At 41.8% G+C, this 14,795-nt stretch overlaps 1 protein-coding gene across 2 annotated transcripts in view; it reads right to left on the reverse strand.

The window, feature by feature from the left end:
* NAE1 (NEDD8 activating enzyme E1 subunit 1) overlaps window positions 1-14,795 on the reverse strand; it is a 172,220-nt gene that overhangs the window by 32,930 nt on the left and 124,495 nt on the right. The gene's annotated exons all lie outside the window — the stretch shown is intronic.

The following is a 14,795-nucleotide window of genomic DNA, read 5'->3' on the forward strand; positions in this document are numbered from 1 at the left end:
TTTTTAAGCAAACCTTCCAATTTTTTATCCATAGGATCTTTGAAAGCACAACTATCTTCGATAGGAATAGTAGTGCGTTTGTTTAAAGTAGAAACTGCCCCCTCGACCTTGGGGACTGTCTGTCATAAGTCCTTTCTGGGGTCGACCATAGGAAATAATTTCTTAAATATAGGGGGAGGAACAAAAGGTATGCCGGGCTTTTCCCACTCTTTATTTACTATGTCCGCCACCCGCTTGGGTATAGGAAAAGCGTCGGGGGACACCGGAACCTCTAGGAACCTGTCCATCTTGCATAATTTCTCTGGAATGACCAAATTGTCACAATCATCCAGAGTAGATAACACCTCCTTAAGCAGTGCGCTGAGATGTTCTAATTTAAATTTAAATGTCACAACATCAGGTTCAGCTTGATGAGAAATTTTTCCTGAATCTGAAATTTCTCCCTCAGACAAAACCTCCCTCATGGCCCCTTCAGATTGGTGTGAGGGTATGACAGAACAATTATCATCAGCGTCCTCTTGCTCTTCAGTGTTTAAAACAGAGCAATCGCGCTTTCTCTGATAAGTAGGCATTTTGGATAAAAGATTTGCTATGGAGTTATCCATTACAGCCGTTAATTGTTGCATGGTAATAAGTATTGGCGCACTAGATGTACTAGGGTTCCTCCTGCATGGGCAAAACTGGTGTAGACACAGTAGGAGATGATGTAGTATCATGTTTACTCCCCTCATTTGAGGAATCATCTTGGGCAATATCATTATTTGTGGCAGTACTGTCCTTACTTTGTTTGGACGCTATGGCACAATTATCACATAAATTTAAATGGGGAGACACATTGGCTTTCATACATATAGAACATAGCTTATCTGAAGGTATAGACATGTTAAACAGGCTTAAACTTGTCAACAATGCACAAAAAAACGTTTTAAAATAAAACCGTTACTGTCACTTTAAATTTCAAACAGAAAACACTTTATTACTGAATATGTGAAAAAGTATGAAGGAATTGTTCAAAAATTACCACAGTGTCTTAAAGCCTTAAAAGTATTGCACACCAAATTTCAGAGCTTTAACCCTTAAAATAACGGAACCGGAGCCGTTTTTCAATTTAACCCCTATACAGTCCCAGATACAGTCTTTGCTAAGACCCAACCAAGCCCTGAGGGGAATACAATACCAAATGAGGCCTTCTAAAAGCTTTTTCAGAGATTCTTAGATCCACACACATGCATCTGCATGCCCTGTTCTCAAAAAACAACTGTGCATTAATGGCGTGAAAATGAGGCTCAGTCTATGACAAGGCCCCCTGACTGAAAAAGGTGTCCAATACAGTGCCTGCCGTTTTATAAACGTTCCCCAAGATTATAAATGTCAATTGTTAGCCTAAATTTGAATAATATGCACAAATAAAGCAATCGATTTAGCCCATAAAAATGTCTACCAGTTTTTTAGCCCATAATAAGCCCTATATTCTGTTTGTTTTTGAATAAGAAAATGGCTTACCGGTCCCCATGAGGGGAAATGACAGCCTTCCAGCATTACACAGTCTTGTTAGAAATATGGCTAGTCATACCTTAAGCAGAAAAGTCTGCTGTTTCCCCCAACTGAAGTTACTTCATCTCAACAGTCCTATGTGGAAACAGCAACCGATTTTAGTTACTGTCTGCTAAAATCATCTTCCTCTTACAAACAGAAATCTTCATCCTTTTCTGTTTCAGAGTAAATAGTACATACCAGCACTATTTTAAAATAACAAACACTTGATAGAAGAATAAAAACTACATTTAAACACCAAAAAAACTCTTAACCATCTCCGTGGAGATGTTGCCTGTGCAACGGCAAAGAGAATGACTGGGGTGGGCAGAGCCTAGGAGGGATCATGTGACCAGCTTTGCTGGGACTCTTTGCCATTTCCTGTTGGGGAAGAGAATATCCCACAAGTAAGGATGACGCCGTGGACCGGACACACCAATGTTGGAGAAATAGCGTTCTACTCATAATCTAGGCCAAATTAATGACAACAGCGACTGTGGAAACAGATACATTATTTGTGTAAGTAAAATACAAAATCTCTAGTCTGAAATTATCTTGTCAGGTTTGTTGATATTAAACAGTAAATGAATGCTAAATATACAAATTTATTCAAAGCATGACTAACCTGAGAATAATATGTAGATGCATGTTTTAAATTATATTAGTTGTTTAAATATTGAAGATATAAGTGTAGGTTTAGTTTATACAAATAATTTTAGTTTCTATAAAGTAATGGGCACCACCATGTTGGAAAAGTGCTTGCAAACAATGCTGTGCGGAATATAGGATAACAGGGTTTCCACACAGCCTTCATTTATTGCATGCTTTATATTTTTTCTTAAAAGGACATAATGCTCATATGCTAAACCACTTGAAAGTATGCAGCATAACTGTAAAAAGCTGACAAGAAAATATCACCTGAATATGAAGCCGTGGACTCTCCTTATATTAAGAAGGAAAACATAAATTACGCTTACCAGATAATTTCCTTTCCTTCTGTATGAGGAGTCCACTGCTTCATTCCTTACTTGTGGAAAATACAGAATCTGGTCACCAGAAGGAAGCAAAGACCACCCAGCTAAACACTTAAATACTCCCCCCACTTACCTCATATCCCAGCCATTCTGCCAAGGGAACAAGGAACAGTAGGAAAAATATCAGGGTATAAATGGTGCCAGAGGAACAAAACAAAATTTAGGTCCGTCCTTCGGAGAATACAGGCGCGGGCCGTGGACTCTCCTCATACAGAAGGAAAGGAAATTATCTGGTAAGCATAATTTATGTTTTCCTTCTTAATATAAGGAGAGTCCACGGCTTCATTCCTTACGTGTGGGAAACATATACCCAAGCTCCAGAGGACACTGAATTAACGGGAGGGCAAAAAAGGCAGACCCTATTCTGAGGGCACCACAGCCAGCAAAACCTTTCTCCCAAAAGCTGCTTCAGCCAAAGCAAAAACGTCAAACTTGTCAAATTTAGAAAAGGTATGTAAGGAAGACAAGGTAACGCCCAACAAATCTAATCCATAGAGGCCTCATTCTTGAAGGCCCAAGAGGAAGCCACTGCTCTAGTTGAATGAGCCTTAATACTCTGTGGAGGCTTATGTCCCGCTGTCTCATAAGCTAAGAGAATATTGCTCCTCAACCAAAAGGATAAGGAAGTGGTCAAGGCATTCTGCCCCCTACGCTTCCCAGAATAGACAACAAAGACGTCTGTCTAAACTCTTTCGTAGCCTGAAGATAGAACTTCAAGGCCCGAACCACATCCAAATGATGAAGTAACCGTTCCTTCGAAGAAGGATTAGGAGACAATGAAGGAACCACAATCTCCTGATTGATGTTGCAATCTGAAACGACCTTAGAAAGAAAACCTAACCCAGTACGAAGAACAGCCTTATCAGCATGAAATACTAGGTAAGGAGGCTCACATTGCAAGGCAGCCATTTCAGAGACTCTGCATGCCGAAGCAATAGCCAGTAGAAAAAGAATCTTCCAAGACAGTAATTTAACTGTCAGGACTACCAGGACTTCAGCCACTGAGCCCAGCAGGCCTGAACAGAAAACCCAGCAGTTTTAGCGTTTAAACGAATAATTTGCATATTTGCATCACAAATAAAAAAATTAGCGACCCTTAAAGCCTTAATTCTATCAAGAATAATATCGAGGGGACCTTCCACCTCGATCAATTCCGATAAGGAGTCACACCAGTAGGTAGCCACTCCCGCGGCAACTGCCGCCACTGGTTGAAATAAATATCCCGAATGTTGAAAAATCTTTCATCTTTTTATCTATGGGCTCTTTGAACGACACACTATCTTCCAGTGGAATAGTAGTGCATTTTCCCAGCGTGGAGACAGCACCATCCACCTTAGGGACGGAACCCCACAACTCCAATTGAGATTCCGGGACCGGGAACAGTTTCTTAAAGGCAGACGAAGGGGTGAAGGAAGAACCAAACCTCTCCCATTCGTTCTTAACAATGTTTGCCATCTTTACAGGAACACTCTACCCAGTTTAGGAATTAAAGGTTATTCATGCAGTTTGGCGTCTGAAACCTCCAAGGTAGCCAGAACTTCCTTTAAAAGAAAGCGCAAGTGCTCCATCCTAAATCTAAAATCTGGTTCCTCCACAATCGGAGGCTTAGAGGCAGCCGATTCAGACCCAGAGAGTTCACACTCTGAAGTATCAAAGTACTTCATCATCCGATAACCGTCTATCAGCTATAGCCAATAAACTGGATGATGACCCCTGGGAAGGATAGCAATATTTGACCTTTTGCTTGCGCTTAGCATGGCGAGGTAAAGCACTAATGGCTGCAGACACCGCCGTTTGTAACTGCGTAGTGAAGTCTGGAGGTAAAAGGCCTCCTCCAGATGGAGGATCAGGCGTGCTATGGGAAACTGGATGTGTATTAGGAGATGAAAGCAGGGTGCGCACCTCCCGGGACGGGGACCCCTCAGAGGTGGAAGGCTTAGTGGTATCAAACATGTTAACCTTTTTTGACATAATCACTTTTTCTAGGCATGTGGAACATAATTGAGAGGGCGGGCATACCTCGGCCTCCTCACAATATAAACAGGCATTAGTCTTAGGTATAGAGGGAGTACCCTCTAAAATGTCAGAGTCCTCCATAGCTATGGGCTATGTCCTAATATAACAACAGCGAACATTATATAACAATCGGCACCTTTATACCCCCAATTGCTGGGGCACTCACCACCTCCTATGATCCAGGCACACAGAGAAAACTGCTTCTCTCCGATAATCAGTGCGGTCAGAGAGTAGGAAGTGAAGCTACGACCACACCCGGTCACATGCAGCGCAACCTAGGACCGCCTCCGCTAAGGAAAAGCGTGCCAAGCTTCTAAAGCTGCACAGCTCTAAAGGGAAAGTAACCTGTATGTTTCAACCTCAGCCTATGAGCCTCAGAAAACATCTGGGAAACAGAAAAGTAGGCGAAGGAGCGCCTAATAGATAGGCTTAAGTATACTGTAAAAACGAATAAAGTCAATATCACAAGTAAGGATAATGGAAAAAAAAGAATATCTAAATTTAAAACAACAATGTGTGAGAAACTGGCGAAAAGAAGGGTGTGGGGGGGAAACCCTGTGAATAGTGGAAGCAGTATGTATTTATAAGAACACGGGTATTAATGACAAAAGAAACTAAGAGAAATATAAGCATAAAAATAGTGGTGAATATAAGAAAAAATTGGCAAACAGTGTGGCCGGAGGTGATGATGTGGCTATAGTGTGAGATAAACAGGACTGGCAGACTAAATAGTCAAAGGACAAGGTAAAAAAACAGAATTTATGTTTACCTGATAAATTTCTTTCTCCAACGGTGTATCCGGTCCACGGCTTAATCCTTACTTGTGGGATATTCTCATTCCCTACAGGAAGTGGCAAAGAGAGCACACAGCAGAGCTGTCCATATAGCTCCCCCTCTGGCTCCGCCCCCCAGTCATTCGACCAACTGTTAGGAGAAAAAGGAGAACCATAGGGTGCAGTGGTGACTGTAGTGTACAAAAATAAAATTTAAACCTGACTAAATGCCAGGGCGGGCCGTGGACCGGATACACCGTAGGAGAAAGAAATTTATCAGGTAAACATAAATTCTGTTTTCTCCTACATTGGTGTATCCGGTCCACGGCTTCATCCTTACTTGTGGGAACCAATACCAAAGCTTTAGGACACGGATGAAGGGAGGGAACAAGTCAGGTAACCTAAACGGAAGGCACCACTGCTTGTAAAACCTTTCTCCCAAAAATAGCCTCCGAAGAAGCATAAGTATCGAATTTGTAAAATTTAGCAAATGTATGCAGAGAAGACCACGTCGTTGCCTTACAGATCTGTTCAACAGAAACCTCGTTCCTGAAAGCCCATGTGGAAGCCACAGCTCTAGTAGAGTGAGCTGTAATTCGTTCAGGAGGCTGCCCTCCAGCAGTCTCATAAGCCAACCGGATGATGCTTTTCAGCCAGAAAGACAGAGAGGTCGCAGTCTCCTTTTAACCTCTCCTCCTGCCAGAATAGACGACAAACAAGGATGATGTTTGTCTGAAGTTTTTAGTTGCTTTTAGATAATACTTTAAAGCACGAAACACATCAAGATTGTGCAACAGACGTTCCTTGTTAGAAACTGGATTAGGACACAGAGAAGGAACAATTATTTCCTGGTTAATATACTTATTGGAAACCACTTTTGGAAGAAAACCAGGTTTGGTACGTAAAACGACCTTATCTGTATGGAACACCAGGTAAGGTGAATTACACTGCAAAGCAGACAAATTCAGAAACTCTTCTAGCAGAAGAAATAGCTATCAAAAACAAAACTTTCCAAGATAGTAACTTGATATCTATGGAATGTAGGGGTTCAAACGGAACCCCTTGAAGAACCTGAAAGAACTAAATTTAGACTCCATGGAGGAGACACAGGTCTATAGACAGGCTTGATTCTAACTAAAGCCTGTACAAACGCCTGAACATCTGGCATTGCTGCCAGACGCTTGTGTAACAAAAAGACAGAGCAGATATCTGTCCTTTTAAGGAACTAGCTAACAAACCTTTCTCCAATCCTTCTTGGAGAAAAGATAGAATCCTTGGAATCCTAATCTTACTCCATAAGTAACCCTTGGATTCGCACCAACAAAGATATTTCCACCATATCTTATGGTAAATTTTCCTGGTGACAGGCTTTCTAGCCTGGATCAGGGTATCTATAACTGATTCCGACAACCCTGTTCGAATGGACCTTGAATTAGAAGGTCCTGCCTCAAAGGTAGGTTCCATGGTGGAACCGATGACATATTCACCATGTCTGCATACCAAGTCCTGCTTGTCACGCAGGAGCTATCAGAATTACCGAAGCCTTCTCCTGTTCGATTACTAGCCAGGGGAGAAGGGGAACGGTGGAAGACATAAGCTAGATTGAACGACCAAGGCGCTACTAAGGCATCTACCAATGTCGCCTTGGGATCCCTGGATCTGGACCCGTAACATGAATCTTTGGAGTTCTGACGTGATGCCATCAGATCCAGATCTGGAATGCCTCATAGTTGAGCTAACTGGGCAAAAACCTCCGGGTGGAGTTCCCAATCCCCCGGATGGAAACTCTGACGATTCAGATAATCCGCTTCCCAGTTGTCCACTCCTGGGATGTGAATTGCTGATAGATGGCAGGAATGATCCGCTGCCCATTTGATGAATTTGGATACCTCCTTCATCGCCAGGGAACTCTTTGTTCCCCCTGATGATTGATGTAAGCTACAGTCGTCATGTTGTCCGACTGAAATCTTGAATTTGGTCTCCGCTAGTTGAGGCCATGCCTGGAGCGCATTGAATATCGCTCTCAATTCCAAAATGTTTATCGGGAGAAGAGAATCTTCCCGAGACCATAGACCCTGAGCCTTCAGGGACTCCCAGACCGCGCCCCAGCCTTGGAGGCTGGCGTCGGTCGTGACAATGATCCACTCCGGTCTGCGGAAACTCATTCCCTGAGACAGGTGATCCATAGACAACCACCAGAGGAGTGAGTCTCTGGTTTTCTGGTCCATTTGAATCTGGAGAGACAAATCTGCATTATCCCCATTCCACTGTTTGAGCATGCACATTTGCAATGGTCTTAAAAGAAATAATGGAACCACGTCCATTGCTGCGACCATGAGTCCTATTACCTCCATGCATTGAGCTATGGAGGGTTGAGGAATGGACTGAAGAACTCGACAAGTGTTCAGAAGTTTTAACTTCCTGACCTCTGTCAGAAAGATCTTCATTTCTACTGAGTCTATTATTGTTCCCAGGAAGAGAATCCTTGTGAACGGGGACAGAGAACTTTTTTCTATGTTCACCTTCCACCCGTGAAACCTTAGAAAGGCTAGGACAATGTCTTAGCACCGTTAGAAGGGACCCTAGCACCCTTGTGAAAATTCTGGGAGCAGTGGCCAATCCGAAAGGAAGAGCCACAAACTGATAATGCTTGTCCAGAAAGGCGAACCTCAGGAACTGAAGGTGATCTTTGTGAATAGGAACATGCAGATACGCATCCTTTAAGTCCACGGTAGTCATATATTGACCCTCCTGGAACATTCGTAAAATTGTCCGAATGGATTCCATTTTGAATTTGTCTAGAATTTTTAAGTCCAGAATTGGCCTGAAAGTTCCTTCTTTTTTGGGAACTACAAACAGGTTTGAGTAAAAACACAGTCCTTGCTCTGCTGTCGGAACTGGGTGTATCACTCCCATTTTTAAAAGGTCTTCTACGCAAAGTAAGAATGCCTGTCTCCTTATCTGTCTAAAGATAAGTGAGACATGTGGAACCTTCCCCTTGGGGAAAGTTCTTTGAACTCTAGAAGGTACCCCTGAGAGACAATTTCTAGTGCCAAGGGGTCCGGAACATCTCTTGCCCAAGCCTGAGCAAAGAGAGAAAGTCTGCCCCCTACTAGATCCGGTCCCGGATCGAGGGCTACCCTTTCATGCTGTCTTGTTAGCAGCAGCAGGCTTCTTGGCCTGTTTACCCTTGTTCCAGCCCTGCAAAGGTTTCCATGTTAGCTTGGGCTGGAAGCGTTACCCTCTTGCTTAGTAGCTGTAGAGGTTGAAGCAGGTCCGTTCCTGAAGTTGCGAAAGGAACGAAAATTGGCCTTGTTTTTAGCCTTGAAGGCTCTACCATGTGGAAGGGCATGGCCCTTTCCCAGTGATATCTGAAATAATCTCTTTCAACTCTGGCCCGAATAGGGTCTTACCCTTGAAAGGAATATTAAGCAATTTTGTTTTGGACGACACATCAGCCGACCATGATTTTAGCGAAAGCTCTCTGAGCGCCCCGATGGCAGAACCAGAATTTTTCGCCGCTAGTTTAGCTACTTGCAAAGCGGCATCTGTGATGAAAGAATTAGCCAGCTTTAGGGCGTGAAATCTATCCATGACTTCGACATAAGAAGTCTCCTTCTGGAGCGAGTTTTCCACTTCCTCAAACTAAAAAGCTGCTGCAGTAGTTACAGGAATAATGCAGGAAATTGGTCTCTTAAGTAAACCTTCTAATTTTTTATTCTTCGAAAGCGCAACTGTCTTCTATTGGTATAGTCGTGCGCTTAGCTAGCGTTGAAACTGCCCCCTCTACCTTGGGGACCGTCTGCCACGCGTCCCTTCTAGGGTCAACAATTGAGAACATTTTCTAAAATAGGGGGAACAAAAGGTACACCTGGCTTCTCCCACTCCTTAGACACGATATCCGCCATCTTAGGTATTGGAAACGCATCAGTGTGTACTGGGACCTCTAGGAATTTGTCCATTTTACACAATTTTTCTGGGATCACCAAAGGATCACAATCATCAAGTGCAGCTAGGGCCTCCTTAAGTAGGGCGTGGAGGTGTTCAAGCTTAAATTTAAATGTTATGGTATCAGGCTCTGCCTGCTGAGAAACTTTTCCTGTCAGAAATTTCTCCCTCAGACAGGCCCTCCCTCACCGCCAAGTCAGATTGATGTGAGGGCACTAAAGATAAATTATCCTCTGCGTCTGTTTGCTCATTGTCTGTGTTTAAAACTGAGCAATCACCCTTTCCTAGGAAAAGCTGGCAGTTTGGATAAAAAATGCAAATTGTTGCATAGTAATCGCAATTGGTGCGCTAGATATACTGGGCATCGCCTGCGCGGGCATAGCTGGTGTTGACACAGAAGGAGAGGAAAGCAAGCTATCTTCAGCTAAAGAATCATCTTGGGCTATATTTTTAAGTGTGATTGTACTGTTTGGACGCTATGGCACACTTCACACATAAATTTAATGGGGGAACCACCTTGGCCTTTGGACATACAGAACATAGGCTATCTGAAGATTCAGACATGTTTGACAGACTTAAACAGAACTACAATGCAATAAAAATTATTTTTGACAAAAACGTTACTGTCTCTTTAAATAATAAAAGAGCACACTTTATTACTGAAACATCAAAAAAACATGAAATAAACATCCGATTTTAATGTATTTTTCACCACAGAGTCTTAATGCTTTGAAAAGATTGCACACCAATTTTCAGATCAATTAACCCCTTAATGCCCAAACCGGAGCTAATAACATTTATTAACCAGTTAACACACTACAGTACTGGCCACAGCTTCCACTGTAGCCTTTACCTTCATTAGGGATTATTTTAGTAGGAAATAAGCCTCTCTGGAGCCTTTTATGATGCCTCTTGACTCCCCACATGAAGCTGCATGGACTGCCTAGGCAAAAACAACTGCGCAATTGAGGCCTGAAAATGAGGCCTCCTCCCTCTTCATTCCAGAGTGGAGGGGCCTTTCTGACTAGATTTAGGTGTCCAAATAAGTGCCAGGCCGAAATTAAACCCCAAAAGTGTTTTAAAGTCTGAAAAACACCTTATTTATAGCGAAAAACATGCTAAAAAGCAATCGATTTTAAAGCCCACAATAGTGTCAACCAGCATAGAGCCCTAAATATAAGCCATCATTTTATACAGAGTCTAAGAAAAAAATGGCTTACCTATCCCAGAGGGAATTTTTGACAGTCTTCTAGCATTACATGGTCTTGTTAGAAAAATGACGTATCATACCTGAAGCAGTTAAGCCTGCAAACTGTTCCCCCCAACTGATGTTCTCTGGTTTCAACAGTCCTGCGTGGGAACAGCAATGGATTTTAGTTACTGGTGCTAAAATCATACTCCTCTCAACAGAAATCTTCATCACTTTCTGCTGTAGAGTAAATAGTACAAACTGGCACTATTTTAAAATAACAAACTCTTGATAGAAGAAATAAAAAAACTACAACTAACACCACATACTCTTTACCACCCCCGTGGAGATGCTACTTGTTCAGAGCGGCAAAGAGAATGACTGGGGGGCGGAGCCAGAGGGGGAGCTATATGGACAGCTCTGCTGTGTGCTCTCTTTGCCACTTCCTGTAGGGAATGAGAATATCCCACAAGTAAGGATGAAGCCGTGGACCGGATACACCAATGTAGGAGAAACAAGCATTGAGTAGTTAATAACAAAGGATATGATATTTAATGTACGTAGATAATAAACCAATAAAAAAAAGAAAAAATAGGGATCATAGAAAAAAGGAAAAGATTGGCCAATCTCAAATGCTAAGTGCACATCTAATAGTGAGTCCCAAAAGAGTTCCAACTGGAAATTCCAGAAAAATGTTCCAAATGAATGCTTAGATCCAAAAGAAGTGGTAAAATCCCCAATTTAGGGGGGGGGGGGGCAGTTAAATCCCACAAAGAGTTAGACTGTTTTGAACATTGCTGAGTGGAGAAACACAAGGGAAAAAAATATATACAAAATCCAGATTCTAAGTGTACCAAGTGAGAAGAATATTTAGAGTGGAGTCCAAATTAAATCCGATGGAAATGATCAGATTCCAGTGTTTGTAGAGAAGCCTGGAACTATTCCTGAAACGGCTCAGCAAACACAAATATCCTATGATTCCCAGTCACCACCTGGCTCTGCTCTTCATACACTTACAGTTGTAGCTGAGATGTAATTTGGTCTGTCAGAGGTGCTCTTATGTTCACATTGAGAAAGTTCAGTTTGTTGCTTAGGTAAGTGTCCGGCAACGGCAAGAACTCCTTCACAATTGATCCGCCCACCACTATACACATCAGCACTACACAGAAGTCTTCTGTGTAGTGCTGGCGTGTATAGTGGTGGGCGGCTCAATTGTGAAGGAGTTCTCGTCGTTGCTGGACACTTACCTAAGCAACAAACGGAACTTTCTCAATGTGACAAAATCAACAATTTTCAAAATTAAATTACAGGAAAAGGGGGATACAATTAATAACACATCTATATTGCAAAAATTTTGTTTTGTTTTTTTACTACAAACAATTAAACATTTTACATTACAATCTCAAACTGTTTAATGTCTCATTAAGGATAGAATATATCCCAAATCACTGAAACTAAATTTGTAGATACTGTATATGTGTATTGCATACTTTTCCTCTCCCCCTTTTTTCCATACCATTTTCAATACATCAATGCAAATTGAAATAAAATAAAAAGTTAAAAACAAAATTAATGCTTACCTGATAAATTATTTTCTTTCCTGACATGGAGAGTCCACAAATCAATTCTAATTATTAGTGGGAATTCAACTCCTGGCCACCAGGAGGAGGCAAAGAATACTTAAGCAAAGACGTTAAGTATCACTTCCACTTCCCATAAAACCCAGTTATTCAGCCGAAGGAATATGTAAAGAGAAGAAGACACAAAGGATATAAAGGTGCCTGAGGTTTAGAAATTGACCAAAGCCATCTTAAAATCAATAAGGGCGGGTCGTGGACTCTTCATGCCAAGAAAGAAAATAATATATAAGGCAAGCATAAATTTTGCTTTCTTTCCAATGGCATGGAGAGTCCACAAATCCAATCGAATTACTAATGGGAACCAATAACCAAGCTAGAGGACACAGAATGGAAGGGAGGGAGAACGAGACAGGCAGACCTAAACAGAAGGCACCACCACTTGAAAAACTTTCCTCCCAAAAGAAGCCTCAGCTGAGGCAAACATATCGAAATTAGTAAAATTTGGCAAAAGTATGCAACGAGGACCAAGTGGCAGTCTTGCAGATTTGTTCCACAGAGGCCTGATTTTTAAAGGGACAGTATACACTACTTTTCATATAACTGCATGTAATAGACACTACTATAAAGAATACAATGCCCCTATACTGATATAAAAATCCAGTATAAAACTGTTTAAAAACTTACTTAGAAGCTCTCAGTTTAGCCCTTTTGAAAAGGTAGCCGGAAAGCCCACTGCAAGTGGGAAATAAGACACTTCCCCCCTCCCCCTTCTTTTGCATATGAAAAGACCCTTTACACAAACAGGAGCAAGCTGGAGTAGGTAGCTGACGGTAAAACTTTGGGGCTTGGTTAGGAGTCTAAAAATCAGAGCAATGTTATTTAAAAATAAGCAAAACTATACATATAAAAAAACAAACTTTATGGGCTATATAAATAGATCATCTACAAAACATTTATGCAAAGAAAAAAAAGAGTGTATAATGTCCCTTTAAAGGCCCAGGAAGAAGAGACAGCCCAGTGGAATGATCCGTAATCCATCTCATAAGCCAACCGAATAACCCTTCTCAACCAAAAAGAAAGGAGTAGAAGAAGTGGCCTTCTGGCCCTTACATTTACCAGAAACTACAACAATAAGGGCAGTAGGTTGTTGAACAACTCTAGTTGCTTGCAGATATAACTTCAGAGCACGTACAACATCCAGGTTATACAACAGACGTTCTTAAGGAGAAGAAGGATTAGGACAGAACGAAAATTCTCTAATTTACATTGCGGGCCGACACCAACTTCGGAAGACATCCCAATTTGGTACGAAGGAACGCCTTATCCGCATAAAAAAATGAGGTAAGAGGGATCACACTGCAGAGCCGAAAAAGCTCTGAGACTCTTCAAGCAGAAACAAAACCTTCCAAGATAAAAGTTTATCATCAACAGAATGCATAGGCTGAAATAGAGCCTGCTGCAGAACCCTAAGAACAAGATTAAAGGGACACTGAACCCAATTTTTTTCTTTTGTGATTCAGATAGAGCATGCAATTTTAAGCAACTTTCTAATTTACTCCCATTTTCTTCATTCTCTTGTTATCTTTATTTGAAATGCAAGAATGTAAGTTTAGATGCCGGACGATTTTTGGTGAACAACCTGGGTTATTCTTGCTGATTGGTGGATAAATTCACCCACCAAAAAACAAGTGCTGTCCATGGTTCTGAACAAAAAAACTGCTTAGATGCCTTATTTTTCAAATAAAGATAGCAAGAGAACAAAGAAAAAATGATAATAGGAGTAAATTAGAAAGTTACTTAAATTTTCATGCTCTATCCGAATCACGAAAGAAAAAAAAAACAGAATTTATGTTTACCTGATAAATTTCTTTCTCCAACGGTGTGTCCGGTCCACGGCGTCATCCTTACTTGTGGGAATATTCTCTTCCCTAACAGGAAATGGCAAAGAGAGCACAGCAAAAGCTGCCCATATAGCCCCCCTCTGGCTCCGCCCCCCAGTCATTCGACCGACGGTTAGGAGAAAAAGGAGAAACTATAGGGTGCCGTGGTGACTGTAGTGTATAAAGAAATACATTTTTCAAACCTGATTAAAAACCAGGGCGGGCCGTGGACCGGACACACCGTTGGAGAAAGAAATTTATCAGGTAAACATGAATTCTGTTTTCTCCAACATTGGTGTGTCCGGTCCACGGCGTCATCCTTACTTGTGGGAACCAATACCAAAGCTTTAGGACACGGATGACAGGAGGGAGCAAATCAGGTTACCTAAACGGAAGGCACCACGGCTTGCAAAACCTTTCTCCCAAAAATAGCCTCCGAAGAAGCATAAGTATCGAATTTGTAAAATTTGGCAAAAGTGTGCAGAGAAGACCAAGTCGCTGCCTTACATATCTGATCAACAGAAGCCTCGTTCTTGAAGGCCCATGTGGAAGCCACAGCTCTGGTAGAATGAGCTGTAATTCGTTCAGGAGGCTGCCGTCCGGCAGTCTCATAAGCCAATCGGATGATGCTTTTTAGCCAAAAAGAAAGAGAGGTAGCAGTAGCTTTCTGTCCTCTCCTCTTACCAGAATAAACGACAAACAAAGATGAAGTCTGTCTGAAATCCTTTGTTGCGTCTAAATAGAATTTTAAAGCACGGACCACATCTAAATTGTGTAACAAACGTTCCTTCTTTGAAACTGGATTCGGACACAGAGACGGAACAACTATTTCCTGGTAAATA

The sequence above is a fragment of the Bombina bombina genome, chromosome 1, assembly GCF_027579735.1.
Source record: "Bombina bombina isolate aBomBom1 chromosome 1, aBomBom1.pri, whole genome shotgun sequence".
NCBI classification, from domain to species: domain Eukaryota; kingdom Metazoa; phylum Chordata; class Amphibia; order Anura; family Bombinatoridae; genus Bombina; species Bombina bombina.